The sequence below is a fragment of the Trematomus bernacchii genome, unplaced genomic scaffold (assembly GCF_902827165.1).
Source record: "Trematomus bernacchii unplaced genomic scaffold, fTreBer1.1, whole genome shotgun sequence".
NCBI classification, from domain to species: Eukaryota; Metazoa; Chordata; class Actinopteri; order Perciformes; family Nototheniidae; genus Trematomus; species Trematomus bernacchii.
In genome coordinates this window covers 3,319,967-3,335,744 of record NW_022987803.1, presented here as the reverse complement: position 1 = coordinate 3,335,744, position 15,778 = coordinate 3,319,967, and the positions used below count along the sequence as shown (strand labels likewise).

At 42.6% G+C, this 15,778-nt stretch overlaps 1 protein-coding gene across 1 annotated transcript in view; it reads right to left on the bottom strand.

The window, feature by feature from the left end:
• Positions 1–5,437, bottom strand: part of bach2b (BTB and CNC homology 1, basic leucine zipper transcription factor 2b) — a 92,386-nt gene extending 86,949 nt beyond the window's left edge. The window contains exon 1 of the mRNA XM_034150473.1: positions 5,083–5,437. The gene's annotated coding sequence lies outside the window, so the exon portion shown is untranslated. The remainder of the gene's footprint in view (positions 1–5,082) is intronic.
• Positions 5,438–15,778: the final 10,341 nt, after the last annotated feature.

The following is a 15,778-nucleotide window of genomic DNA, read 5'->3' as shown; positions in this document are numbered from 1 at the left end:
TCTGCAGACTTGTCAAAGCATTAATTCATGGTTTTTACTAACCGGTATCAGTATGTTGTTACTTCGGCATTATTTTGAAACGTGTATTATAATTAAATCACGGTCAAATATGTTGTAGTTGCCAGCGATTCTCTCACTAGTTTAGCATACTCAGCCCGGTTGTTGGCCCGGAAAAAGAACTTCGATTTTGGAGAGCCAGAAAACTGTGAAAAAGTACCCGCTAGCCGGAACTACGCCTAGTGGAAACACAACCAAAAACGCTTAAACCGCGCTGTAGTGGAAATGCGCCATTAGATGCTTTTAATCATCTCACAAGATCTCCATCTGTCAATGAAGATCATGTGATATGCAGTAAACCAACAACTCCAACCAAAGTGGATTGTTACAAACTACTCTGACGGGTTGAAAAACTAGAAGGATGATGCATCACAAAGGGCATTGTAATAAATGACAGGCCTCAGACTGTTGGTGTGAACAGGTTGAAGCAGAGGGACTGATCTCCAGTCAGTGACAGAGTCCACTTTATGTGTGACTCAGCAGTTGGCAGACAAGGGGAACGTTTTAAATCACTATTGATGTGAGCTCCAGAGTTTCCCAAGACAAACACCAGAGACTCTCTGTTTGTCCATAGGCTTCACCAGCAAACTGCTCTCATTTCATACGGTTTACAGAGCATGTCTACAGTGGTAGCAGGGGGGACCAGACACTACAGGGTGTGTTATCATTAATCCAACATGAAAAAGGGTGTTTTATGCAACACTGGATGTGTATCAGGAGGGAAAGATTCAGAATACATGCAAGTTTCAGATTATGTGTCAAAATAGGTGTTCCACTGGCAATTTCACAACTGAACTGCTCAACAAACAGAAATATACAAATAAAAGATGTAGCAATTTCGGGAAAAATATAGATTAAATTAAAATTCTGAGTACAATATTTAAAATGAAATAATTTAAATTGAAGTAAAGTAAATTCCTGGAATCAAATCAAAAGACAAGTGCAGTTTCTGGTAACATTCATGCACTGCTGCACATTTGACTGATATCAATGTGAATGTCAAGTGGCCCTGCAGCTGTGAGGATGCAAAGATGCCAGTGTCCAAAACCTCAGGTTACTCCTCACTCTTGGAATGAACACATATGTACTCACAATATGTGCTCCTGCCTCCTGCCAGCAGTAGTAGTGCTGCACCAAGCCAATACAAACAGGTCATTCACTGAACGCCGCTTTACACACTCTGCACTGCTTCGATAACATAATACTAAAACGCCCTAACATTTCTACTCTCACGTTTTTATTTTCCAAAGCTATCAGGACCAGATGTGCATCCTTTTATTAGCTCAATATGTTTTGCACAGTTGAAATTCATGGATGACCACAGGACGGGTAACTAAAGAGGATTAAGTCAGAGTTGAGAAGGTGAAGCGCTCCGCTGTGTGTGAGATCATCAGAAGGGTCTGACGCAGACACCGGGATGATTTACGCTTCTCTCTCATTTCTTACAGGCAACACAAAACAAAACAATCAGAGAGCTGCCTGTGGTGTTTTAGATTTGATAGCTTCTTGGCAAGTGTGTGTGCTGCGCATCAAACACAGAGACAGACTGTAACTCTACAGACTGAGGGCAGCTGGGTAAAGCTTTGGATTTCACACGGTGAGAGACGGTGCCAGTGCACAGTGAACGGTGGGAGGAGAAGAATGAGCAGCCATGATATGACAGAGAGAAGAAAGGATCAGAAAGAGAGAAAGAGGGGAAACAATAGCTCTTGGTGTAAAGTGCAGATCTGAGGTCTCTCCACGCAGCAGCAGAGTGCTGGTGGCTGCCTCACACTGGCAGCAGCCCAGTCAAACATGCCTTTGTGCTGACGTGGGAGCGCTATGGGAATGTGTTTCTTCTCTTTTTTCTGGCCAAGGCACTGACTTGGGATGTTGAGCTGAGCTGGTGGGGGTTACTCAAATGTCCTAAGTGATGCAAAGATTAAAAAACAAATCTATGCAATAGATGTGGATTTGCAGCTTTTTGTTAATTTCTTTACTCTTTCTTTACTCTGACTTAATCCTCTTTAGTTCTGCTATTCTTTTAAACCACACTTCTGCTATGATTGATAAGAGTGAAAGTGATGCCGTTTTAGCACGTTAGGGGCTGTTTTCTGGAGAAATCCGTCTATAATCATACAATGAGATCACTCCTACTGCAATTTCATGAATCATTAACCCTTAAGTGCTTGGTTACTTTTGAACACAAGCAGCTTCTATTGCCATCTAGCTTGATAGGAACTTCAGCAACATAAAGATGATAACTACAGGCTCAGTAGAAAGCAGTAGAAGCCCCCCACCCCCCCTGCACGGTACACTTCAGAATGGACCGGGTCACATGGAGGATCCTGTTGCCGGGTGGCATTTCAGAGGCTGAGCCCTGAGGGAGTCATTATGTCGAGATCCCCAAACAGCCCAGTCAGACTCAGATGTTCCCAAGCTCAGCCCGAGATCTTATCTCTGTTGTATAATAACAACTTTATGACTTATCATTTTTCTTCATCAGGGTCCTTATCTATTTTGATGCACTTTCAGAAAGTTGGGGCCACAGGGAGAGGAAGCCTATATTATTTTCTATTTATAAGTTAGCAACTTTAACTGTTCAAATATTAGTATTTTACAGGCGGATCCCAGTATTTAGACGGATAATTGTGAAATTTGGCTCATCTTAAGCAAATAACAGAAGCAAATGTACAGAAGATATACAGCTGAACATTTAAACTGTAAACAATATTTAGATTTTTTTATTTTTTGGTATGATGCAGCAATGTGTTTTTCCAGTGCATTGTCTGGCCAGGTGTGATCAATCTGATTTGATTGGATATTCTGCTCTCAAGATTCTTGCTTTTTTATAATTACTTTGGTATCATTTACTCTTTCTTTTGTTGTCAGTAGCTCATTTTAATCACATTTTGATATTGATTTAAAAAAAATGTTGTAAAAAAAAGATTGCCCTTGTGCAACAATCATGCTGATTGTTGCACAAGGGCAATCTTTTTTTTACAACATTCTTTTTTTTACATAAAAAGAAGTAAAATAAAAGGGGGTTTAAAAATAATAGACAACGATAGATAAGAAGTATTTTCGTGATGCAGCTATCAGCTGGTGTAGTTTATGCACAATCTTTAAAGATGCAGCAAGGCAAAAACACACACGTGAAAATCGACCTGATTGAATGGAAATGTCTTTTTCCACAAAGAAAGAGCAGAATATAATCATTTCATAGTGCTGCCAAAGTGAAAATGGCATTTGCTATTACAATTCATATTCTTTTAATTAAAGGACAAAGAAAATAATGAACGCAGATTCAGAGACATACATATTATTAGACATTTCAGAGAGCTGGCTGGCAGATATGATGAAGTGGCATTTAATCCTGACTGAGTCATTGTGGGGTTTACAGTTTTGGACACCCCCCTCCCTCTTACAATAAGCAGGGGATTGCCATGCACGGGAACAGAAAGGCAGCGGGACTACTGTACAGAACAAAAGGCTCCCTGCGTAAAACTGCGCATGAGTGCTGCCTGCCGCGTGCACGTGTTGTGCAAGCAGAGCGATGTCAGAACAGTTACACCACCATGTGTTTTCATAAGCCCCCATTAAAATCTCAATGATCAGATACAAAAACCTCCACCCAGCATGCACTCAAAATCATCTGCTGCACACACTCCAATATTTACAACGTGACACATGATGTGAGGAATGGGTGAGGGGGGGTGGGGTGATGCTGCATCCCCTCAGTGCCATCACCGCGTTGCATCAGCACAAACAGACAAAGAGGCTCCTCAGAATGCTGTATCATTAATGGCAGCATCACTCCCGTATGGAACCTCATCGCAAACACGTGGCGATCAAACCATAGTATCCCGAAACACACACACTCATTCTGCGTCTGGTCACAGCTTCCTTTCATTCCAGCAAAGCAAAGGTGGACGATCAGATGATTTCAGTTCTCTGTAAATGCCCTCAAAAACAAACTAAAATATTGTATTGAAGTGTATAGGTGCATGTGTTATAAAACTGCTCTGCTTATGGGTGTTCTCTTTTTCCCCAGAAGTGTTTTCCAACAATATATCGACTTGTGAGACCTTACTTGCATCACAGCATTCCTCACTACAACCGCTGACTCCTCCATAATAAAATGACAGGACTGACTAAGCCCTGCTGCAAGCATCCTCATGACAAAGCAGGACCGGCGTCGTAAAGGCGCAGCTGGGTTCATACCGTCACCACTTCAAATCCAAATGTTTAGTTTTTAGCCAGGACATGGTATACAAAGCTTGCTCCCGATATTAAACACAAGGGGTCAATGATATTGAAAATATGGGTTCCTAAAAGACACCGTCGAGATGTACATGATTCTATTGGTTGTCGGAGCAAATAAGGACCGTCATTACACAGCAAATATTTAAAAATGTTGATTAATGGGCAGGTGATGACATCATGCAATCAGATTGGGGAAGAGCAGAAGAACATTGAAGTGCACTGTTTAATAATAATAATAATGCTAATAATAACAATAATACTTCTCATAGTAATAATAATATGGTAATAATAATGATTGTTCATGAAGTGATTGAGGTGTTTTATGACGCTGCAGGTGACAGCTTCTCTTTTTATGTGTGCATATTTCTGCTGATAGAAGCAGCGCGTGCCTCCTGCGGGATCTCCGCTCACCTACTTGACAAAAACAGAGAAAATGGAGCGCACACGGCGTATTGACTGAAAGCATAACAGGATGTGGTTCAGAGTGTGTTTCACTCCTGAACCCGCGTTCACACCCCGACGCATTACAGCCTCCAATATTATCACCACGCCAAGCTTCAGAGACATGCACGCGGTTTTCCTTCCTTTCAGTTTACTAGTGACTTTTTCCACAGATCACAGAGAGGACTCTTCGGGCTGCGACACTAATGCAAGTTTGCAACTCGGCTTAGAGAGCATCAACAAAACACTGAAGTTGAGAAACGGTGGATTCACACATGAGAAACAGAGAGGAATATATCAGAGGAGATAAATGACGCGGAGAAACGTGCAGCAGCTCACCTTTTACTTTCTATTCCGCGCGTCTCCAGCCCTTTTGTCCGTGTCCCTCATAAGTTCTCTCACATGATAACTCCTTTCCTCAGAGAGGTCACTTCTTGTCCCGATGCAGCACCTCGCTTTTGTGTCACTTCAGTAAAAAACACCGTGTGTGACTCTGTTGTGTGTACGACTGCGTGCGTGTGTGCGCGCGGTGCTCCAGCGCGGCGTGCCGCTCCGTCTCCGCTGTTTGTTACTCTCGACTGGAACGCCTACAGTCGCTACATTGTTGACATTCGGCCGCTGACGTCACTCTATCCTCATTCACAACATCGTAAGCGCGGTGCGGCTTTGCGTTAGCGCCCGCGGGAAACGTGCGCGCACTCCCTGGAACGTACGCAGCAGAGTTTGGAGAATCGCACTACTGGCTGCTCGCTCAGATCCCTCCCCTCGCGCTCGCTCGGTGCTCCCCCCCCCCCTCTCCTTCCCTCCGTGCACACAGCGGGAATATGACTGCGAAAGATGACACAAGACATTTTCTCAGGCTGCAGACGGGAGGACGCTTCAGTCCAGAATGTACTTATGTGTAGTGTACAGTCAAACCTCCACTATAGATCAGAATCAGGTTTATTGTCAAGCAGGTTTATGCATACAAAGATTTACTTTGGTGTGCACATTTTAAAAACTATTATAAAAATACATTAAAAAAATGTTTACAAGATATCTTAATCTACAGAGGTGGGAAGTTACTAAGTGCATTTACTAAAGTACTGTAGCCTACTTGTCATACTTCTACTTTACTATACTTTTACTATACTTTTACTCCCTCACATTTTGGAACATTTATTGTACTTTTGACTCCACTACATTTATTAACACTAATAGTTACCAGCTACTGTTAACATATAAAACAAATGACATTTTGATATGATATAATGCAGTACATTTCTACCAATATATTAATAAAGAAACTCAAATTGTCTTAGTAATAAACTACAACATTGAAATGTTCTTACATGTATTTGTAAGCAATTCAAAGAAGGAATCCTTTATTATTCCATAATAATATGATATGTTCAAATCAGCCATTGTGCATAATGCATACTTTTACTTTTGATACTTTAAGTATATTTAGCTGGCAATACTTTACATTTTGAATTCAGTACTTTCACTTGTATTCAAGTATTTAAAGACTGAAGTATTTCTACTTAGAATAAAATGTTTGTTCTTCCTCTTGGTTTCGTCTTCTCTAAGGTCACATGGATCTGTTGTCTTACAGAGTACACTTTACTTAAAAACATCTTATTGAAATGTATTTATTTTCAATTCATTTTTATTGCATTCTATATTGAGGAAATCCCAAAGTAAACAGGAGGTTATCAGGTTACATTACTTTTTATTTGACAAAGATTAGGTTACTGATTCTTTTCTTTTACAGGTAACTATAATTGTAACATTTTTCAAGTAACACTCCCAACGCTGGTGATAGGTCATACATCTGTTTGTGCTTCTCATTGGTGAACTGAGAAAACATGCAACATACAGTATTTAAAGAATTCAAGGTAACATAAAATGGTCATTTTGTGGGAGATGTAGTCCTTTAACTTGCACAGATAAACGACAGGGTTCTAAAGACGAGTTATGTGGTCACAATGTTCTGTATCGTCAGATGGAGGGTCAGAATGAATGAGTGTGTTTGGAGAGGATTTATTTCAATGTTTCAGAAGTGAAAACAGACCACAGCCAACACACAGAAATGTAATGTATGATGTTGAATGAGCTGCAGGCGGTGGGTGGAGGGAAGCTGAGAGCTGCTCAGCACCAGCCGTGTGAGGGAGGCAGGCTTTGTGTTCTGGAGCTCACATCCTATTTGGACAAGCGAACACTCACTGGATGTTTTTAATTTCTGATGTAGAAACTACCCCTGGGGAGTTTGCATGTAATTATGAATTATCACAGCACAGCAGACAGCCCTTCTTCATCGCAGCCGTCACTTTTCACGGGGTATTCAAAGAGCAGATCCCCGCGCTGCTGCTTGCATTAAACTGCCGATTTGAGATGGTGCTGCTGACATCAAAACAACACCACCATGCGTGTGTTATGCATGGAGGAGCATCAAAGTGTATTGCACATATGTATAGTGTGATGATGAAGCCGTTTCATGTTCATGGCAACATATCAAATATAACGTAAAGATACAAATTGTTCTGTAAATGTCATTATAATTGATGCATTCATATGAATTCCATACTTTTGGCATGTTTATCTGTCTCCTTGAAACACCCACAGAGTAGAGTGATAGCATAGTGGACTGTCACAACGCTGACGACCTCTGATGACCAAAGTTACCCTGCATCTAACCTGGAACTTCTTTACTCCTTACGTTACTCTCTGTACTCTCTACAGAACTATATAGGTTTCTCTGTACGTTCCTCTGTACGTTCCTCTGTACGCTCTGTACGTTCCTCTGTACGTTCCTCTGTACGTTCCTCTGTACGTTCCTCTGTACGTTCCTCTGTACGTTCCTCTGTACGCTCTGTACGTTCCTCTGTACGTTCCTCTGTACGCTCTGTACGTTCCTCTGTACGCTCTGTACGTTCCTCTGTACGTTCCTCTGTACGTTCCTCTGTACGTTCCTCTGTACATTCCTCTGTACGCTCTGTACGTTCCTCTGTACGTTCCTCTGTACGTTCCTCTGTACGTTCCTCTGTACGTTCCTCTGTACGTTCCTCCGTACATTCCTCCGTACTGGCCTCCGTACTTTCCTCTGTACGCTCTGTACGTTCCTCTGTACGCTCTGTACGTTCCTCTGTACGTTTCTCTGTACGCTCTGTACGTTCCTCTGTACGTTCCTCTGTACGTTCCTCTGTACGCTCTGTACGTTCCTCTGTACGTTCCTCTGTACGCTCTGTACGTTCCTCTGTACGTTCCTCTGTACGTTCCTCTGTACGCTCTGTACGTTCCTCTGTACGTTCCTCTGTACGTTCCACCGTACATACCTCCGTACTGGCCTCCGTACTTTCCTCTGTACGCTCTGTACGTTCCTCTGTACGCTCTGTACGTTCCTCTGTACGTTCCTCTGTACGCTCTGTACGTTCCTCTGTACGTTCCTCTGTACGTTCCTCTGTACGCTCTGTACGTTCCTCTGTAACGCTCTGTACGTTCCTCTGTACGTTCCTCTGTACGTTCCTCTGTACATTCCTCTGTACGCTCTGTACGTTCCTCTGTACGTTCCTCTGTACGTTCCTCTGTACGTTCCTCTGTACGTTCCTCCGTACATTCCTCCGTACTGGCCTCCGTACTTTCCTCTGTACGCTCTGTACGTTCCTCTGTACGCTCTGTACGTTCCTCTGTACGTTTCTCTGTACGCTCTGTACGTTCCCTCTGTACGTTCCTCTGTACGGTTCCTCTGTACGCTCTGTACGTTCCTCTGTACGCTCTGTACGTTCCTCTGTACGCTCTGTACGTTCCTCTGTACGTTCCTCTGTACGTTCCTCTGTACGCTCTGTACGTTCCTCTGTACGTTCCTCTGTACGTTCCACCGTACATACCTCCGTACTGGCCTCCGTACTTTCCTCTGTACGCTCTGTACGTTCCTCTGTACGCTCTGTACGTTCCTCTGTTACGTTCCTCTGTACGTTCCTCTGTACGTTCCCTCTGTACGTTCCTCTGTACCGTTCCTCTGTACGTTCCTCTGGTACGTTCCTACGTGTACGCTCTGTACGTTCCTCTAGTTCCCTACGTTCCTCTGTACGCTCTGTACGTTCCTCTGTACGTTCCTCTGTACGTTCCTCTGTACGCTCTGTACGTTCCTCTGTACGTTCCTCTGTACGTTCCTCTGTACGTTCCTCTGTACATTCCTCTGTACGCTCTGTACGTTCCTCTGTACGTTCCTCTGTACGTTCCTCTGTACGTTCCTCTGTACGTTCCTCTGTACGTTCCTCCGTACATTCCTCCGTACTGGCCTCCGTACTTTCCTCTGTACGCTCTGTACGTTCCTCTGTACGCTCTGTACGTTCCTCTGTACGTTTCTCTGTACGCTCTGTACGTTCCTCTGTACGTTCCTCTGTACGTTCCTCTGTACGCTCTGTACGTTCCTCTGTACGCTCTGTACGTTCCTCTGTACGCTCTGTACGTTCCTCTGTACGTTCCTCTGTACGTTCCTCTGTACGCTCTGTACGTTCCTCTGTACGTTCCTCTGTACGTTCCACCGTACATACCTCCGTACTGGCCTCCGTACTTTCCTCTGTACGCTCTGTACGTTCCTCTGTACGCTCTGTACGTTCCTCTGTACGTTCCTCTGTACGCTCTGTACGTTCCTCTGTACGTTCCTCTGTACGTTCCTCTGTACGCTCTGTACGTTCCTCTGTACGCTCTGTACGTTCCTCTGTACGTTCCTCTGTACGTTCCTCTGTACATTCCTCTGTACGCTCTGTACGTTCCTCTGTACGTTCCTCTGTACGTTCCTCTGTACGTTCCTCTGTACGTTCCTCCGTACATTCCTCCGTACTCGCCTCCGTACTTTCCTCTGTACGCTCTGTACGTTCCTCTGTACGCTCTGTACGTTCCTCTGTACGTTCCTCTGTACGCTCTGTACGTTCCTCTGTACGTTCCTCTGTACGTTCCTCTGTACGCTCTGTACGTTCCTCTGTACGCTCTGTACGTTCCTCTGTACGCTCTGTACGTTCCTCTGTACGTTCCTCTGTACGTTCCTCTGTACGCTCTGTACGTTCCTCTGTACGTTCCTCTGTACGTTCCACCGTACATACCTCCGTACTGGCCTCCGTACTTTCCTCTGTACGCTCTGTACGTTCCTCTGTACGCTCTGTACGTTCCTCTGTACGTTCCTCTGTACGTTCCTCTGTACGTTCCTCTGTACGTTCCTCTGTACGTTCCTCTGTACGTTCCTCTGTACGCTCTGTACGTTCCTCTGTACGCTCTGTACGTTCCTCTGTACGTTCCTCTGTACGTTCCTCTGTACGCTCTGTACGTTCCTCTGTACGTTCCTCTGTACGTTCCACCGTACATTCCTCCGTACTGGCCTCCGTACTTTTCTCCGTACTTTCCTCTGTACTCCTTATATCTCTCCGCATGTAACTCCGTATGTCATTCTGTACGTTACTCCATATGTTACTCCGTATGTTACTTTGTACGTCACTCTGTATGTTACTTTTGTGTAATCAAAATGATTGATAACAGAGTAATTTACAGAACAGGAGATTGTTTAGGAGCTTCCAATAATTTGCCAGGTGTTGAATTAGCATCAACGAAAGGTGATACCTAGTGGGAATGAGCGCATGTTGTATCGTTTCTACACAAAAAAGAGACTCTCTCTGTCTCTAGATTTGCATCACTTTACTGGCATCAAAGTGTCATTATCTCAGCAGCGTGGCTGGCATGTTTTAGTAGCTTTTAGTGTTAATGGCTCTCAGTATCTCATGTGCATTCTGTTGTCACTATACCACAGGTTCTAAAACACACAGCGTGTTGAAATACGATGATAACTATATTTATGAGGATCAAAAAAGTGGAGAAAATGCTTCGCAATCAATATTCACAGACTGCACATTATGAGTTGGTCCTCTTCACTTTTACAAAATCATCCTGGAACATTTTTGAAATGCTCTTTGGAATAATCAAGAAACCTGCATGCTGCTGTACTTTACTGCAGACCTCAGTGTTTAAACAAGCTTCTGCTCAAAAGGCTCTTCAAACATGTTTAAACAGACACAGGGGCCATTTGCTTAATCTAAATGGTACTTTTGTTAATGTGCAAAGTCAACCCAGACGACTGGCACAGATTTAAATGCAGCCTGCACATACTGTCGCTCAAAATTAATATGCATTACCAGTCATTTAAAAGTTAAATGTGACATTAGAAATTCAGAGGTGCCCTGAAATACTGTAGGGAGGAGAATTGCAAGCTGTCAAGAACTGGGGTCCAGAGAAACACTTTGACAATCCAGCAGCTAATCCCTGAGATTAGTGAAGGTATTCATATTCATATTCATCCACGCAGAAACCTTCAAGACATCTGAGGGTTTTTAATTCTGAAACCCAAAGTGGGGCTGCAAATCTGGGCCGGGGGCCTTCAGCAGGCAGGAGCGGGCCCCCGTGTCTGAAGGCGCTGGGAGACGAGAACCCTTTGTCTCAGCGTGGTGCATTCAGTCAACATCTAGCTCATGCTTCCAACGCACCAAATGCATGAGGAGAATGTAATTACAGAGTATAGACTCTCGGAGCACACACACACACACACACACAGTAAGCAATGGCATTCCTGCACTCGATGACCTCTCCTCGGCTGACTGAAGTTGGGTGGCGTAAAAGGGGGGAGGCATGGAGGGGTGGTGGGGGGGGGGTGAAAGAGTCCACAGAGCAATGGTAGCCTTCCTGCCCAGTGTCCATACTGTGGACAGACACTGTATTCTTATGTCAGGAAGTCTAATTAGATTGAATAAAAGCAGCATGTGAAACGTCCGCCGTTCCTCCATGACAGAAAGAGGAAGCTCCATTTAGAGGGGGGCTGGACTATGTATTCTGAGACCCTCACCTTAAAGACAAGGTGATGCTGGTGAGTGTGCAGGAGGTGAGGAATGTCCTTGTGTGGTTGGAAGTTGTCAGCAGAAAATGAGTCCAGTCATGCATGCGTTATTGAGAAACAACTGTCACTTAGTTCAGCGTTCAGCATGGTGAAGAGCTGAGAGGAGACACATTGAGGTCGTCTGTCTTCAAATATTCCAAATCTAATGGCTTGATTATGAAGTGACACATCTCATCTCTTACTGTGTGATGATGCCCTCCATACAGTGCATACAGTTGATTTATTTATACTCTATATTGCTTTGAAATAAATGTACCTCTATGAAGGTTTTTCTTTTCTCTCTGTAACTTGAAACATGATTACTGGTACGCTGCGATTTTATCCACATGTCAAATGTTTTCATTGTTTTATGTTTACATAGTTTATTTATTTTATTTTATGCTAATATGTATGTATGATTTATTTCACCTTTATCTAGGCAAATATCAACCCTATACCAGAGAGATATTACCGTAGTGCATAACTACAGTAATATTCAGTCTAAATCTCCATATGGTCATTTTAATATAACAGTATTACATTAGTATATAGTATTACTGTCTTCTTTGTGTATTCAAAATCCACATCTGTTCATCTTTTCATTTCCGTTTGTATTCTCCACTTTTCAAATCAAAGGGTCCAAAGAAGGTTTATCTCCCAAAAGTAAGTACATGAAGGACACATTATTTTCAACATAGGCACTGATTTGATCATTTGAAATAAAGTCTGAGATGTGGACTTTTCAATATGGACGGAATTGGTAGAAAATAGACTAAACCAAAAAAACACTATGTAGGGGAGAGTGGGGTAAGATGAGCCCATTTGTACTTATGTTGTCTTCTAGGGTAGTAAAGTAAAAAGACAAGAACAACCTTGACTTCAGGATGTCTTTTGTCAAAATATGACTTCTAAAAAAGAAGTGGTCTTGTGGCTTAACTGGCCCCATCTAAGGGGGAAGTTGATCCGCGTCTAGGGGTAGATTGAATCATCTTTTTTCAAGTTTAAAACCGAGCAAAAGAAGAAAAAGACTTCACTGATTCAAACAGGCTATCTAGTCATTGATAATATTCAAGTTATCATTCATGGTTATTCTTTTATCCATCTATCACTGTAGTTCTATTGAAAGCTGCAGCCCTTCCTAAAGAGGTTTCTTCAGGCATACGTCTGGAAAGATGGTGGCGTGCCTTAAAACGATTGAACCAATCTAGATCTAAAGTAATATAATGAATTCTATCGAGATACTGTATTTAGCTACAAAAGACCAGGTCATCTTATCTGAGCTACAGGATCATGTGATCTCAGACCCTACCTGCTAAACCCTTCTCTATCCAGCCGTTTGGTACAGGAATGTTGTTGTTTGTACAATGTTTAAAACATAAAAACAAATCAGCTGTGTAAAGCTACATTGAAATACCGTTTTATACTACAGAGACTTAACTGTACTTCAGTGCCAAAAAACTGTCTAGCTTAGTCATTCATAATCATATTTGGCTGAATGATTGACATGGTTTTATAACTTGCTAAATACCATTTGATACATATTTTCAGACCTGTTTTGACATAACAGTAATTGTACCTGACATGTTGAAACGTTACTTTGACAAGCAGAACAGGGTTTATTATAACAAATACACACGTTCTACTTTACCTTGTGCTTCTCTCCATCACAGCCAGATATACATGATGGGTGCTTCCAGAATGTATGGTCACATGACAACAAATGTGCACAGTTAGATAAAGAGGGTGGGTCAACTTACCCACTGGCTCATCTTACCCCTCTCTCCCCTACCCCAGGTGAGAACAACAGCAGATGAATCATTCTAGAGTTGAGATGAAACATGATCTCTATAACATCAGTTTCTGTACTTATTTGTACACAAACAAACACATAAACCGCAGTTGTATTTAGCTTATGCGCAGAGAAGGTTCATGATTGAAGCCATTTGCTACCCATTGTGAAACTACAAAGAATGAAAAGCTTTTTTTCAGCAACTTGGCACTTTTGCAAGGATTTCCATTGAACAACAGCAGCATAGTTTGTATCCAGAGGAGATCAGTTAGTGTGTACTTTGAGAGAAACAGGCACATGTATAGTCCTGCAACTTCTCAGAGCAATGACTCATCGGAAAAGTGTTCAAAGCAAATCCACAAGCATGAAAAAAAAGCTCTGCTCAGAGCGAGAGAAACGTCGGTCAAAAAGTCATCGCTTGGAGAGCGAGGATGAGTCATTTCCAAGGGAGTCGCTGGGATTTGTGGCTACAGATAAACACAGCAGCCAAGAAGAACTTCCACAAATGTGCTGGCTCAGAGGGGGGGGGGGGGCAGCGGTGCTGACGTGGAGCAACGGTGTTGTCAGCATGTGAAAATGCCTTTGATTACATCAATTACTGCGAGCCTCAGGGAGATCCCCCCCCCCCGCTCAGGTTACCTCCATACAACACACACACACACACACACACACACACACACACACACACACACACACACACACACACACACACACACACACACACACACACACACACACACACACACACACACACACACACACACACACACACACACACACACACACACACACACACACACACACACACACACACACACACACAGTTCTGCTCTCCAGATTGATTGGCTTCCCTTTTATTCTGTGTTGTGATTAGATGTTAACGTGGCATTGGAAAAGAGTCAATGAAAAACAATTCAGCTTTTCCAGAGAAAGGGAAATGTGAACATATTTTTATTGCAATGTACTAAACGCAAACATAAATAGCACATACATATACCAACATGTACAGTACATGATTTCACTTAATTTATTTGCTTAGTTGCTTTTTATTGAGGCATTTTAAATCTTCCATACACTTATTCTAACTTGAAATCGACTCAAACACAGAATTCCCTGTATGGCTGCATCTTTCCATTTTCCACACAGTTCTTCCCAACTATTGGTCAAATAACCCTAAATGTAAGTCCTTTTAAATCGGCATAAAGTGTTTGAATGCAATATTTATTGTCTCATGTGTTGGTCAGTGACACTAAAGAAAAGAACCTGCGACCCTTAAGTATTTGAGTTTTCTTTCAGTTGGAATCAGAGATTTCATTACACACTGCAGCTCATATTTGACAAAAACTATTATTCTAATTCCAAAATGTTATGCATTATTCCAGTGTTTTGGTAACTTGACTTTGCAAACTTGAGTGGATTTTGAAATAAAGTTCTGAACAATGCTTGAGTGCACAGCATACTGTACATTGTAATAATGAACTGGGTTGGGTCAGAGAGAGGTTAACAGACAGAACATATTGGAATGCTGCAGACAAACTCAGGTGCATGACCCCCCCCCCCCCCCCCCCAGTGTGTGTTCTCTGATGAACTTCTGTCTGTCAGAGTGAAGGATCCTCCGGGTCACCCTGCCTCCGGCTCACTGCAGCGAGTTTGCAGCTCTTTGCTTTGCTCAGAGATGAAAAAGTAAAAGCCTGAACCTCCACACATGACAGGTCTTCACTGTGTGTATGAGTGTGGTAGTGTGTGTACGAGTGTGCGTGGCATGCATGTGTGTGGGCGTTGAGTTGGAGAGTTGCAAAGTTCAGATGGGCGGAAAGCCAGTTTCCTGGCTCACAAACAAGATCATCATAGTTTGGGTTTACAAACCAGAAGTACAACTGCCCAGAGAGAGGGGATTTACACTTTGAATCTGAGCTCGCAAAATGTAAATGCATACTGAAGAGGTGCAGATTGTGTCATTACGTTCAAGCAAGTTTTCAACATGAGGTTTTACAGTTTGTAAACTGAACATTGACAGCCAGTATCTGTGTTTAGACCACCCTGCACCAAATATCACAAAGTTTTGTATCACAACCAACAAAATAATATATATTCATTCACTTAAGTTACGGAAGTGATATCTGTTGATTAGTCTCCCAAAGGAACGCTGTTTCTGGATGGACATGTTGCTGTGTATATCTTTTTTACACATCATTTGTTTGAATGCTGTGAGCTCCATAAACACAATTATATGTTTCCTTCATTGTATTGGGCTAAAGGCAGACATCTTGCCCCGATAAAAACCTGGTTCTATATTTACAGAGCTAAGTGACAAAATATTTAGTTTTTGTAATTTGGGGAAACTAACC